Genomic DNA, 15102 nt, shown 5'->3' with positions numbered 1-15102 from the left:
ACCGCGCCCAGCCCCAGTTTGCTATTTTGACCTTGGATAATTGTCTACATTTTTTCCTGCATGGAGGAAGGAAAGGAAGGAAGGACACAGAAGCGCCTTTTAAGCCTGGTCCATTTCAGGCAAACCATCTGCGACCTTGAAGATCCTTGTGAAAGTGAGTCTGTTTCCAAAATCAGTCATTAAACGACAACAAAATGGCCTCGACCGGATCATTTACTAGTTTTTAACAATGTTATAATGTGACGCTGCTAAGAAGAGCAAACTTCTTACCCTTTGCATTATTCCTAGACTTGGAGATGAGAACTTTCAGTTCAACCCAGATTGGGACACATTTTACCAAAAGGCTGAGATAAGATTGCTCTGAAGTATACATTTCCATTAACACTTTGAACAGTACTCAGACACAAAATAACTTGTTTTCTGTCTTTGTTATATTTTAGTTTGTCAGTTAGATATCTAACTACCCTCTTCTGAATATGTAAATGTATATTTATGACTTCAATGAAAAGTAAAAGAGTTTTGAACAGTGTCACAGAAATATATCCAGATGCTTATATATGTGTGTGTGTGTAATAAAATATATATTATATATAAATATGTATCTTTCTATATTAAATATTTAGGTCCCATCACAGCAGTTTTCCTCTTAGGACATAAGACGCTGGACATAAGACACTGACTTAGCTTTCAGATTTTATTCACTCTCTTCTCATTAGTTCAATTAAAGATGTATACAAAAGACTTGGAAGTTGACTTTGAGAGATCTCACCGTTGATTGGTGTATTAGTCAGGGTTCCCTAGAGGGACAGAACTAATAGGATATACATATATGAAGTGGAATTTATCAAGTATTAACTTACATGATCACAAGGTCCCACAACAGGCTGTCTGCAAGCGTCAGGAGCAAAGAGAGCCCATCTGAGTCTCAAGACTGAAGAACTTGGAGTCCAGTGTTCGAGGGTGGGGAGCACCCAGCATGACAAAAAGATGTAGGCTGCGAGCCTTTTCACATGTTTCTGCCTGCATCATAGTCGCTGGCCGTTGATTAGATGGTGCCCACCCAATTAAGGGTGGGTGTGCCTTCCCCAGCCCACTGACTCCAATGATAATCTCCTTTGGCAACACCCTCACAGACACACCCAGGACCAACACTTTGTGTCCTTCAATCTCATCAAGTTGACACTCAGTATTCACCATCACAAGTCCACCCCTTGTCAACTTGAACCCATACACATCTCCTGAGATCACACATAATCTTCAAATAAAGATAGTAAGTCATAATGACGCCTAACATCATGCCACTATCCTCCGTACAACTGGAAACGCGCCAATCCCCAACCCAAATACCGTTACATAAAGTTAACAGTACTTAAATGCTGACAGGAAGTCAATAAATCTTATGGAAAATGACAAAGGAAAAGAAAATAAAATTAAGGTATTTTCTTAGTACAAGTGTATACATGCACAAGTATGTTTTTAGCAAAAAAAAAAAAAAAAAGGAGAAAATACTCATGACAATTACAGTCCCTGTTTCTGAAGCTGGTCACATGGTCGTAGCTGGTATTGATGACCACCTTCTTCAGCTACCCATTCTGTATTCCCTTTGCCTTCAGCAAGCACCTCAGCAGGTCATGGCTTTTTTTCCTGTTGGGGTGAGCCAAACCTTCATTCCTGACAGGTCTGGGCCATTTGTAGTCCTGCCTGGATTGAGCTGTAGTAGTTTCCCATTGACCTTAATCACAGGGCATGGTAATACTAAGAGATGCCCTAATGGATCTCCTGTATTCCATGCATATTCTTCCTTACCTCTGTGGTGCAGTAGACTGATTTCATCTTTTTTTTTTTTTTGAGACAGAGTCTCACTCTGTTGCCCAGGCTGAGTGCAGTGGTGTGATCTTGGCTCACTACAAGCTCTGCCTCCCGGGTTCGCGCCATTCTTCTGCCTCAGCCTCCCAAGTAGCTGGGACAACAGGTGCCCGCCACCATGCCTGGCTAATCTTAGTAGAGACAGGTTTCACCGTGTTAGCCAGGATGGTCTCAATCTCCTGACCTCATGATCTGCCCGCCTCAGCCTCCCAAAGTGCTGGGATTACAGGCGTGAGCCACTGTGTACGGCCGACTGATTTCATCTTGATAGTCTGGGTCAATCACCCCGACCAACACTGTAACTCCCTTCTTAGCCTGTTGATTTAAAAGTAGGAGGAGCCCAAAGTGTCCAGGTGGCAATCTTTAACTTTCAGTTTAATGGAATCATTGTTGTGTCTCCTGGTGGCAGCACTCCTCCCTCTGAAACTAAGACCTCTAGGCCAGCAGAACGTAATGTCACAGGAACAGGAAGCAAAAATTTTGCTAGTGGATCACTGGGGTGATGGCGAGGGGTGCCACTTCCACTTCCACCACTTGATTCCTGGATCCGTGAATCCTGGCTATGGGAGAAACAGTACCACATACTGAACACTGATTCAGAGTATACACAGCCTTCTGAAGAACGCTGCCCCAGCCCTGCAAAGTACTGTCACCTAGTTGGCATTGTAATTGTGACTTTAAAAGGTCATTCCATCGTTCTATCCAGCTGCGTCAGGATGATGAGGAACATGGTAAAACCAGTGAACTCCATGAGCACGAGTCCACTGCTGCACTTCTTTAGCCATAAAGGGAGGGCCTTGGTCAGAGGCAATGTTGTGTGGAATACCACGATGGTGGATAAGGCACTCCATGAGTCCACAGATGGTGGGCTTGACAGAAACATTGCATGCAGGATAGGCAAACCCATATCCAGACTAACTGTCTATTCCAGTGAAGACAAACCTCTGCCCTTTCCATGATGGAAGAGTTCCAATATAATCCAACTGCCACCAGGTAGCTGGCTGATCACCCCAAAGATGGTGCCATGTCAAAGGCTCAGTGTTGAGCTCTGCTGCTGGCAAATTGGGCACTCAGCAGTGGCTGTAGCCAGAACAGCCTTGGTGAGTGGAAGTCCATGTTGCTGATCCAATGCGTTACCTCCATCCCTGCCACCACGGCCACTTTGTTCATGGGCCCACTGGACAATGACAATGATCATGCAAAAATCAATAATAATCACTTTGAAAAGTGATTATTAGTAATAGAATAAAGAACTCATTCTCAATAGAAACAAAAACTATAAACACCCTGGTAATGAATTATAATAATTATGGACCAAACCTAAATGGAGAATATCATAAAATATGAAAGGGCATAAAAAAGGCTGTGTGAATAGAGAGATATGCCATGTTTATGGACAACAGAATTCATTATTATAAAGGCATGAATTCAATGTAATTCCAACAAAAAAAACCAAGAGTTTTTCATAAAACCTGAAAAACTGATTTTAAAATTTACATGAAAAATAGGCCAGGCACAGTAGTTCACACCTGCAATCCCAGCACTCTGGGAGGCTGAGTGAATCACTTGAGGTCAGGAGTTTGAAACTAGCTTGGCCAACGTGATGAAACCCCATCTCTACAAAAATACAAAAATTAGCCGGACATGGTGGCATGCACCTGCAATTCCAGCTACTCAGGATGCTAAGGTGGGAGAATCACGTGAACCCAGGAGGCGGAGGCTACAGTGAGCTGAGATCATGCCATTGCACTCCAGCCTGGGTGACAGGGTGAGACTCTGTCTCAAAAAAAATGAAAAAAATATTACATGAAAAACAAATGTCTAAAAACAGCCAATACAACTCTGAAGAAGACATGATAGGGACACTTGCCCTAGAAGGTACCAGACACATTGCACAGCTCTTAGGCAGATATTAGTTTAAGAAGAAAAAAGCCAGAACAATGGACAAGAATAGGGCACCCATTAAAAGCAGCTTTATATATGACAAAATTAGCATTACAGATAAACAAGGAATGGATTGACTTTTGAGACAACTGGGTATCCCCACTCAGAAAACAAAAGAAAATTATTTGCCTACTTCACATTCACATGAAAAATAACTTCTTGTCTGATTAGAGACCTGAATACAAAACAAAATGTTTTGAAAGAACTCACTCCCTCCTTAGTGCCCAAGCAGTGGTTTCTAAAACACCCAAGTTCCTGAAAGTTTATTTTCATAGAATGCTGCAAGGATAAGTTAACTTTCATACTGGCCAAATACTCTCCAGAGAAAGATCAGTGCCTATAAATTCATGATTAACAAGTGAAGCGTTCATGATCTTCAGCAATCCACTTCTTGTTAGACCTAACCACCATCTAGTTGTAATGTTGACATTTATAGAGATCCGTCTGTGGGTTTTTATTTTTATTTTCTCACTTCTATACTGAATGTTTTGTACATAAAACTTGTGTTTTGGTTTACTAATGAACTATGCAAAGATACTGTCTATATGTAGTTGTATTTACACAATAAATGCCTGCATTTTAATAGTTAATGTATTTACAATATTCTTTATGATTTATGACAATGATGAGCTTTGAAATTCAAGTATTTCACTTTGAATTCATGGAATCCATGCTTTTAAATGCAGATATAGTTTGATACATTGATATTAACATTGTTGCCCTATATTTCTTCTTCCATGCATCTGTACTGACTTCTAATATTTTCCTTTGAATTGGATCACCTTTCATTAGAACCTTGAAAAAAAAAAACCATACAGTTCTGTAGAAACTATCTCCTAAAAAAATGCATAACAGGGCATAGTTCTAAGTACTGCCCACAGTCAATGCTGGCACCATCCCACAGTAATCCAAATTACTGCTGGGATTTCATTATTTCTGAAAAGTGTGCTTCTGTCTTGAAAAAAGATGACTTTTTTAACTCATGAAAAATATAAAATAATCTTCTAAGCTCATCAAGACTGTACTTCACAGAAAAAAACTAATAATCTCTGAGGTCTAGAAGGGAATGGAGTTTCACTGCAATGAACAGAAATTTGTGAAAGATTATGTTGCATTATAGAGTAATGTCACTGAGATAAGATGGCTACAATTAAACATCTATGACATATCCAAATCAGTCTTTCAGGGGAGCCTCAGACTTTTAATTACTGCAGAAGTCAGTGAACTATAAAAGTTCAGTTCGTCCTTAAGACCTCTGGTTTAGTAACTTTGTTTAGTATTTTGCATCTTACTTGTTCATCTTAAAAGAAATTAGAAGTTTCTGTTTGTTAAGAAAAAATATTAAGTCTTAAAAAGTTCCTTTTAGCTAAAAGAAAATTAGAACGAATATATTTGTAAGTCCTTCTTGAAAAGGGCAACCTATACATTTACATTTGCAGTATGACTTTTCACATAACGTACTTCACATTCTGGATTTAACAGAGCTTTTACAGCTCAGGAGCCCAAGATGCCATCAGTGAATTCTTGTATGAGCACTGACTGTGCTCTTCTGTTATTGCACGAAACTTTCAATCCTCAAACTGTTTTCAGTGGTTGAATTGATGATATGTACTTTTTTTTTTTTTTTACATTTTGCAGTTTTTTCCTTTTTCTTGGAATTGCTAGAATTAAGGAAAATAAGCCACACCATAAGTTGTCAGTTACCGGAAGGAATAAATTGTTTTCATTGTTCAAGTTAAGAAAACTTAAGATATTAACTTGTGATGAATAAAATATACATACTTGGAACTAAGAATGTGATTGCGCACAGTGTTAGATCACTTCAGTGCTTCACTTGTATTTGGAGACATTGATTTTTATCAATGAGCGGTATAAAACCATGAAAACAACAGGAATTTTGAAATTCCTATGAGACTATTTTCAGACCACTATACAAATACAGTTGAATACTTAGATTAAGTGAATAATTTCCTAGGGAAATACAGTTGGCCAAAATCAACTCCCATTAAAGGTAGAAAGCTTAAACACAATTTTCCATAAAAGAAGAAATAAACTATTAATATTAAAACACTGTCTTTCAAATTTTCATCAGGCCCATATGGTTCCAGGGAAAATTCTATCAAACCTTTAAAGACCAGAACATCCCAATACTCCACAAATTATTCCAGAACATTGAAAATGAGGAAAAACTTCCTAATTCTTGAACCAAGAGTAACAGGGTTACTTAAACTTTTTAATCATAGCATAGCCAGGAACAGTGGCTGACACCTGTAATCCCAGCACTTTGGGAGGTGAGGTGGGAGGATCACTTGAGGCCAGGAGTTCAAGACCAGATTGGGCAACATAGCAAGACCCTGTCTCAAAATAGTATAATAATAATTATTATTATTGTAGTGCATTCCTGTAGTCCTAGCTATTTGGAGGCTGAGGTAAGAGAATCGCTTGAAACCTACAGCTGGAGGCTGCAGTGAGCTGAGATTCTGTTCCCACACTTCAGCCTGGGCAGACAGCAGAGCAAGACCAAAAAGAAATGCAGACTAATATGAGTTATGTGTATAATATTTCATGGCCAAAGTAGGATTTATTCCCAGAATGCAAGATTGGTTCAGTATTAGAAAATCCATTAATGTAATACTCCATATTAATATATCTAAGAGACATACATGACTATCTCTGTAATTACTAAAGACCGTCTGTAATTACTTCAATACCTATTCAACACAAAACAGAAATCGATATGTGCTTTCTTTATAAAATACACATTCACATCATTTTGCTTAATGGAGAAATACCAGAGGCATTTCCACTTTCACTGGAAAAAGACAGGGATGCTTACTTTCTCCATTTCTTTCTCACATTGCATTGAGGACATTAGCCAAGAGAAATCGATTAGATATTATACTTGCAAAATAAGGTGTAAAACTATATCTATTTGCAAATGATCTGACGGTATACCTGGAAAATCCCAGTGAATCAATCATCAAATGGATGCGAACAATACAAGGTTTAGTAAGGTTTAGTAAGGAAATAAAATTAGCACACAGGAATCAATAGCCTTCATATCTAAAACAGTAACAGGGAATCATGATGATATGATAAACCTCCTTTACAACAGCAACAAATAAACGTGGAAAACATATATGAAGAAAACTTCTCAATGCTCCTGAGAGGTATAGAAGTAGCTTTGAACAAACGGAAAGACACCCCTTGTTCTTGGGTAGATCACTCAACACAGTCATTTGTCTGTTTTCCCTAAGATAATTTATAAACTTAATATAATCCTAATAAAAAATAAGTTTTCTTGAAGTAGACAAGCTAATACTCAAGTTCATATGCAAAAATACATAAGCAAGAATAGGCAGACTAATGTTCAATGATGTACAAAGTCGTGCGTGTGTGTGAGCACGTGCACACATGTGTGCACAACTAGTCCTACCAGACATTAAAGTATCTTCTCTGTAATCCCAGCACTTTGGCAGGCCGAGGCAGGTGCATCACCTGAGGCGAGGAGATCGAGACCAGCCTGGCCAACATGGTGAAACCTGGTCTCTACCCAAAAAAAAAAAAAAAAAAAAATTAGCTATGCATGGTGGAAGTCTCCTGTAATCCCAGTTACTCAGGAGGCTGAGGCAGGAGCATCACTTGAACCTGAGAGGCAGAGACTGCAATGAGCTGAGATCACACCACTGCACTCCAGCCTGGACAATAGAGCAAGACTCCATCTCAAAAAAAAAAAAAAAAAAAAAAAAAAAAAAAAAAAAAAAAAAAAAAAGCCTATTTAGTTAACAAAGTCAGTACTGGCTCATGAATGGAGAAACTGGTGCAATAGAATAACAAGTGCAGGAACAGCCCCAAGTGCATAGGGACATTTAGTGGTAAAGGTTGTATTTCAAATCATAGGGGAAAAAGTAGAGTTTTAAATAAATAATCTAGTTGCTGGCACATCTGGTTGGCCAATTGGAAAAGATAAAATTAGAATCAGACCTCACACCTTATACATCACACCTCACACAATAATAAACTCTGAGTGGATCAGAGGTCTAACGTAAAAGATAAAACCATGCAAGAAACATATTAAATTCAAACTTAAAATTCAGATACAATAAAAAGATTAATAAACATGAGTATGTAAGCATTAAAAAGTCTGCACAGCATAAAGTACAATAAATCAAAACCAACTGAAGCTGGGAAAATTATTTAAAACATATATCAGGGATGAAGGGCTCATACCCCAATATTGAAAGAAGTCTTAAAATTGAGAGGAAAATATTTTTTAAAAGTAGAAAAGATAAATAATTCACAGAAAGGAATATAAAAATGGCCTTCAAACATATGAAAAGTTGCTCCACCCCACTCATATTAAGAGAAATGTAAACCATTTTGAGATATAATTTCTAATCTATCAGATTGGCAAAATTTAAAATATTTTAAAACACATTGTGTTGGCAGCTATGGGGAAAGGAAAATAGGTTTTATCGTATCAATGCTAGTGTGCAAACTGGCACACCCCAATGGAGCGGAAAGTCACTGGAAGGGGAATTTGGCATTATCTGAGTAAACAATATAAGCATTTATGTTTTTCACCCACGGATTCCTCTTCCAGGAATTCATCATGAAGCTGTATCTCCAACAATATGAAAAAATACCTGCACAAGAGAACTGTAAATAAATCAGGTGCTTACATATAGGGGAGTAGTTGAAAAACCTCTCATACGTGCACACCTGGGAACCTGCATGCGATTTCTGGGGCTGTTTCCCGGCACATGCCCTCTTCTCTGGTCCTCTGCCCCACAGACTCCCCACTCTCGAATCTCTTTCTCCTCCACTCCCAGAGATTCCCGTGCACTGACTGGATTCCCCCTCCCTGTGCCCTGATTCTGAACAAGCCTGGGGGCAGAGAGCTCAGGCAAGTGTAGGGCTCACCTCAGTAGTTTCTATCTTGTTTTGCACTTCCTGTTATCCAGGGTCTCAAAGCAGTTGTTTCATATATTTGTCAAGTGTTCTTCTGGTTACCAGAGAGGGCACATCCAGTCCCACTGACTTCATCGGGGCAGAAGAGGACTGTTGCCAGATCTTTCTTAACAGTCTCCTTCTCCCACTTCATAAGGAAAGACATGCTCATTCAATCTGAATCGATTATGATATATTACCCTGGGGTAGAAATATTTGCAGGGGTAATGTGCAAGGGAAAATGTAAAAACTGGTGACAGAATGGACAAATGGAGTGGCTACGGTGATTACAGAGGTAATCATTTGGCCAGTTACAGTTTCCAATTCTTTACTTTCAACAAAAACTGAAGAAAGACCTAATGAATTGTTGCTGACAGTCATTACAAATAACTTTTAATGGTGTATATTTAGGGAAGAGTTCAGAACGTTGAGTGACTTTTTAAAAAATAAAACTTTTTGATTCATATCTACTTACTTATGTGAACAGGCTCCTTGAGACATCTACTTAAAAAACAGGAAAGATATTGATGCCTAATCTTGACTCCTCTATTAATAAGTTATATTTACTAGCAGATCTATCAAATAGTTTCTAAAAAGTTCCAACCATTCATTGAGATGTACTTTTATACAATTTTACTTTTGTTACTCTCAAAATCTTATTATATTGATTTTTTCATTTTAAAACTTATTTTAATTGATATGTAATAAATGTACCTATTTATGGAGTACAGTGTGATATTTTGATACATATATACAATATGTAGTAATCATATCAGAGTAATTGGCATATTCATCACTTACATTTCTTTATGTTGCGAACATCTGAAATTTTCTCTTTCAGTTATTTGAAAATATACAATAATGGGAGGAGGAGAGGATAGGGAGGGGCTGGCTAATAGATGCAAAATGACAACTTACATAGGAAGAACAAGTTCTAGTGTGCTATAGCACTGTAGGGTGACTACAGCTATACTGTTCTGGTCACTTGTTTTCTCCTTAAATTATGACTCTATCTGAAAGAAATTTTAAAAATTCTATAGTCACTAGAAGTAATTATGTATATAATTATATATATATCTCTCTTGTGGAGAAATAGGATACAGTGATCAATGAAATACTGTCAATCACTAAGTAGTGTATATTAGGAAAAAACTGTGGGTAAGTGAACTGGAAATATTAAGTCAAGGGCAAAAAGAAAACTTTTCTGACTCCATAAGAAGAGCTTGTTTGTATGTTTTCAGTTCTTTTACGGTGGGTATCAAATCTCCATGCTTCTTAGATTCCATAGATACGTTTTAAAAAGTAATGAAAATAATTTTATTTCAAAATGATTTATGTTACTGAAACCATAAAAGATCATCATTGCTAAACTGACTTGGTAAATATTTCCTTTTATTATCAAGTAGTGTTCTCATTGATTCTTTTTTTTTTTTTTTGAGATAGAGTCTTGCTCTGTTGCCCAGGCTGGAGTGCAGTGGTGTGATCTTGGCTCACTGCAACCTCTGCCTCCTGAGTTCAAGCGAATTCTTCTGCCTCAGCCTCCCAAGTAGCTGGGATTACAGGTGTGCACCACTACACCTGGCTAATTTTTGTGTTTTTAGTAGAGACAGAGTTTCACCATGTTGGCCAGGCTGGTCTCAAACTCCTGACCTCAGGTGACCCACCTGCCTCGGCCTCCCAAAGTGCTGGGATTACAGGTGTGAGCCACCGCGCCCGGCCTTCCTCTTCTTTTTAGTGAACTAGTCCTCAGCAGGGACTGTTTTCCTTAGGTGTCTTTCTGTCATGCGTGATGGGATAACATCTTCAATGCAGTTTCTCTCTGTTTTCAAATGGTTCTATGGGTTTCACAGACATTGGTGCAGTTTTTACTGTTAAGTTTCCACCTTGGAGTTCCTATACCACGAAGTAGTATACGTTTGCTTCTCCTACCTCGGCCATGCAAGGCTTACACGTCATGATTTCTTGTGGGTAATTTTTCAACCCATGGCCTAAGATAGCAATCTTTCTTGTGACATCGTTGGGCTGATGGGCATATTGTGTGAAATAACCTGATTCACCGGAGGCCAGGATTTTGGAGGTTTCTCAGCCAGGGTGTTTCATGAACACTGAAGAATTGCTTGGAATCGCAGTCCCACATCAGCATTAACGTCCCAGCACCTAGTCTCTATGTATCCTGATTTCTCTATGAGCAGCTTAGCTTAACTCTTCCTTTACTCTCACCATGAGCTGCCTCTTTAGTGTTGGGACCTGGGAATTACCCTTTCTTGGTTTCTAATTGAGCTTAGTATTTATAAACACTTACTAAGTAAACTTTCATATTTACAAGTGCTTGCAACAGGGGCAAATGTTTCCAACCACACAGTAGTATATGTGTGTCTTCCTTAGATAAGTAAAATGAACAAACATGGAAATAATAACTCATGTAATTGACATCACATCCTTATGGTGTTACACAGTATTCAAACCCTCCCTTCTCTGCGGCACCATCCCAGCTATCATCCCTGGGAAGATTATATTGACTTGCCTATGCCTCCAATAGAAGTTGTACTTTTATCATAGCAATTAAATATACTGTTCTAACTTGTTTGCATGTTTCTTTTCTCAATAGACTGTAAACTTATTGAGGTCAAGGACCATGCCTTTTATATCTGGCACATAAACACTTTAATACACTTTTGCTGAATTTTTTAAAAAGAATGAATTACATCATGTGTGAATGCAAGGTTGCTTTAAGGTAGTTTGTCAGCGTTCATACTTTCCTTGCAAATGATTTTGCCATAAGAAATGTGAACCTAAGGCCGGGCGTGGTGGCTCACGCCTGTAATCCCAGCACTTTGGGAGGCTGAAGCGGGCGGATCACGAGGTCAGGAGATCGAGACCATCCTGGTTAACACGGTGAAACCCCGTCTCTACTAAAAATACAAAAAATTAGCCGGGCGTGGTGGTGGCGCCTGTAGTACCAGCTACTCGGGAGGCTGAGGCAGGAAAATGGCGTGAACTTGGGAGGCAGAGCTTGCAGTGAGCCGAGATCATGCCACTGCGCTCCAGCCTGGGGACAGAGTGAGACTCCGTCTAACACAAAAAAAAAAAAAAAAAAAAAAAAAAATAGTATAATATAATTATATATATTATATACTATATATAGTGCCAACTAGGATATTCCAGAATCTTTTTACTGTAATCAAACCAGGAATAGTAATGCTGCTGGAACCAGAAATAAAAAGTGAAACACAGTTTATGGCAAGAAGTTGCAGAAGAAGAAGATATGACCATCATATAATCAGTCAGACGCATCTCGGCATAAATCAAAGAATCAATCACTGGAGGATCCTCTGGGTGGTGGAGACAGCAAACTGGATGTACACGGGCCCTGGAGTCAAAGCTGGATTTGATTATGAGTGGCTACCTTTTTAGTTTTGTGACTTACAAGGTGAAACTATCTAGATCAGAGTTTCTGCCTTTAAAAATGGGGATAAAATTGCCAATTACTTCATAATTAAATGAAACAAATTCTGTGACAGCACTGAGCACAGTTCCTGGCGGTCGAAAGCATTCAGTGAATTTAGTTCCCGCCTCCCATCCTCAGCACACTGCTCAAGCGTTTCCTTGCAGTTTTGTTATTTTTCAATTGCCTTGGTTTTAACACTCGAGTTGCTCAATCCTCCCTCAGTACCGCCTTTTAAAAGCAAAAGAATACTCTTGTGCCGTTTCTTTTCAGTAAGAGCCCGCTGTATATGCAGTGAGAAGATTTATGTCTTAATGGGATAACATGAGATGAATTATTTAATTGAGATCTATATACTTTTTAAAATTGACGTTTACTTTAAAAGTGTTTTGGTTTTCTACAATCTATATTATTTTATAATTGCAAAATGGCTTTAATAGAATTATTTCCACGGATTTGAATCATGTTTCTAACCTGGGAAAGTAAAATGTTTTCTTCTCTACAAAAATTCTTTAATGTTAATCTTTTGATCCATTTTCAAAATTAACAAACCTTGTCATAATGTAATTATAGTCACAATTTATTTTTATGTTACAAATGTTTGCTTTGCGGATAAGATAAATTGAATTCCTATTTGCTTTTGATGAATATTTAACTGGACATTGAATATATAAAAATGCTGCTTTTCCTGTCCTATATTATTTAGTGTGAATATCTGTGTAGCATAATAACAAATTTTTTTTTTTTCTTTGAGACGGAGTCTGGCTCTGTCACCCAGGCTGAAGTGCAGTGGTATGGTCTTGGCTCACTGCAACCTCTGCCTCCCAGGTTCAAGCAATTTTTGTGCCTCAGCCTTCTGAGTAGCTGGGATTACAGGCCCATGCCCAGCTGTATAATAACAATTTAAAAAGTGATTGTCGACCAGGCGTGGTGACTCATGCCTATAATCCCAGCACTTTGGGAGGCCAAGGTGGGCGGATCACCTGAGGTCAGGAGTTCGAGACCAGCCTGGCCAACATAGTGAAACCCCATCTCTACTAAAAATACAAAATGTAGCCGGGTGTGGTGGTGGGCACCCGTAATGCCAGCTACTCGGAAGGCTGAGGCAGGAGAATCGCTTGAACCTGTGAGGCAGAGGTTGCAGTGAGCTGAGATTGCTCCCTTGCACTCCAGCTTAGGCAACAAGAGCAAAACTCTGTCTCAAAGAAAAACCAAACAAAATAAGATTGTCTGTGTTTGACTTTCCAGTTTACAAAATGCTTTTAACATAATATCTTATTAAATTTTTTCTAGAATACTCTAAGGTGGGGATTACTATCAGTAATGTTTAATATGAGAAAAAATAGTCTGGAAAGGTTAGTTTGGCCATGGTCAACAGGCTTGTCTGTGTAAAGCTGGGATTCCTACTGTACTTCGTATTCCCTATTATACATAATTTATTAAAATAGATTAATTGCCCTGCATTCACTTCAAGTTTAAATTCTAAATGTGATTTTAAGTGGTAGCATGAACTTTAAGACCATTTAAAATATAATTTGGTTTTGTTATAAAATACAGATATGTTATTGGAATGAATAGTTTTAGGTGTAAATGACATTCAGTAGCCTAGTGGTAAGATGAAATACACATAGACACAAAGATTCTGTAAAAAAGAATGAATTTATGTATGGAACTGGGTGATTTTTACATATTCAGGATATAATGTACAGACATAGCAAAGGGCGAGGAAAGTATGCTAAGTCTGATAAACTAGGCACAAAAGGAAACAAACTGTATAATTTCACTCATATGAGGCACCCAGATTAGTCACATCCACAGAGACAGAAAGTAGAATGGTGAGTGCCAGGGGCGACCAGGAGCAGGGAGTGGGGACTTGTTAAATGGATACAGGGTTTCAGTTTTGTGAGATAAAAAGAGTTCTGGAGATGGATGGTGGTGATGACTATGAAGTAATATGAATGTACTTAAGACTACTGAAGTGTACACTAAAAATGGCTAAGATGGTGAATTTTATGTTGTGTGCATGTTACTACGAATTAAAACAGAGATACACCAAATGTTTCCAACTATTTTGCAAATATGGATTTATCATGCACTAGGTTTTTATAATGTTATTTTTGCTACTAATAGTGCATATATCTTTTACAAATTTAAAGTAAAGTGACATTTTCAAGAGTGCCTTTTGCACATTTCACAGCCACATAGGGCACCTTTCTTTTCCACTAAAAGGTTCACAGGTTTTGCCTTGTTGGCAGATAGTGTAGAGATGGATAATATAATATATATATGCACACGCTTTGTGTTAAGAATTGAAAACACTTCAGGAAACTTATGCTGACCCTTTTCAGGGGAAAAGAATAGGTTTGTAAAATATATGAATCGTAAACCTGAAACATCTCAATGAACACTTGAGGGGTGAACAGAGATTCATGAGGTCTCCTCGGGGAAGGGGCACCCCAGGAAGATGCAGCAGTCAGTGCAAAAGAACAAGGGGATGGTGTGGGACAGTCGGCGAGGATAGGATATGGCAGTCACTCGTGTCTGGGTGGCAGGGTAGGGGAGGAGGTCCCACCGGTCACAGCCCAGACTATGAAGGGCTGGGAGTGCCCAGTGGAGCACTTAGGATTTTCCTATGGCTGATGTGATGTGGAAGCAAAGAAACATTTAAACCAGCTTGCATTTAGCAAACTCATTTTGATACCAGCGTGAGAGGCAGACTGGAGAGGAGGAAGCAGGAGGAAGGAGGAGGCTGTGAAGAGGCACCAAGTGTGGAGTCAGTAGGACTTTTTGACCTCCTTTGGATTTTAATAAATACTATCTAGTTATAAGCAGAAAGTCTTGAAAATAAAGGCAACGGATGAAATAAGAAACAGGTCGTAGTCACTGCTAACATACTA

General features: G+C 38.6%; 1 protein-coding gene across 1 annotated transcript in view; it reads right to left on the bottom strand.

The window, feature by feature from the left end:
* Positions 1-15102, bottom strand: part of SGCG (sarcoglycan gamma) — a 79211-nt gene that overhangs the window by 7141 nt on the left and 56968 nt on the right.

Source organism: Rhinopithecus bieti, unplaced genomic scaffold (genome assembly GCF_001698545.2).
Source record: "Rhinopithecus bieti isolate Rb0 unplaced genomic scaffold, ASM169854v2 scaffold_8350, whole genome shotgun sequence".
NCBI classification, from domain to species: Eukaryota; Metazoa; Chordata; class Mammalia; order Primates; family Cercopithecidae; genus Rhinopithecus; species Rhinopithecus bieti.
The sequence above is the reverse complement of the archived record's forward strand: the minus strand, read 5'-3'. Positions and strand labels throughout refer to the sequence as shown.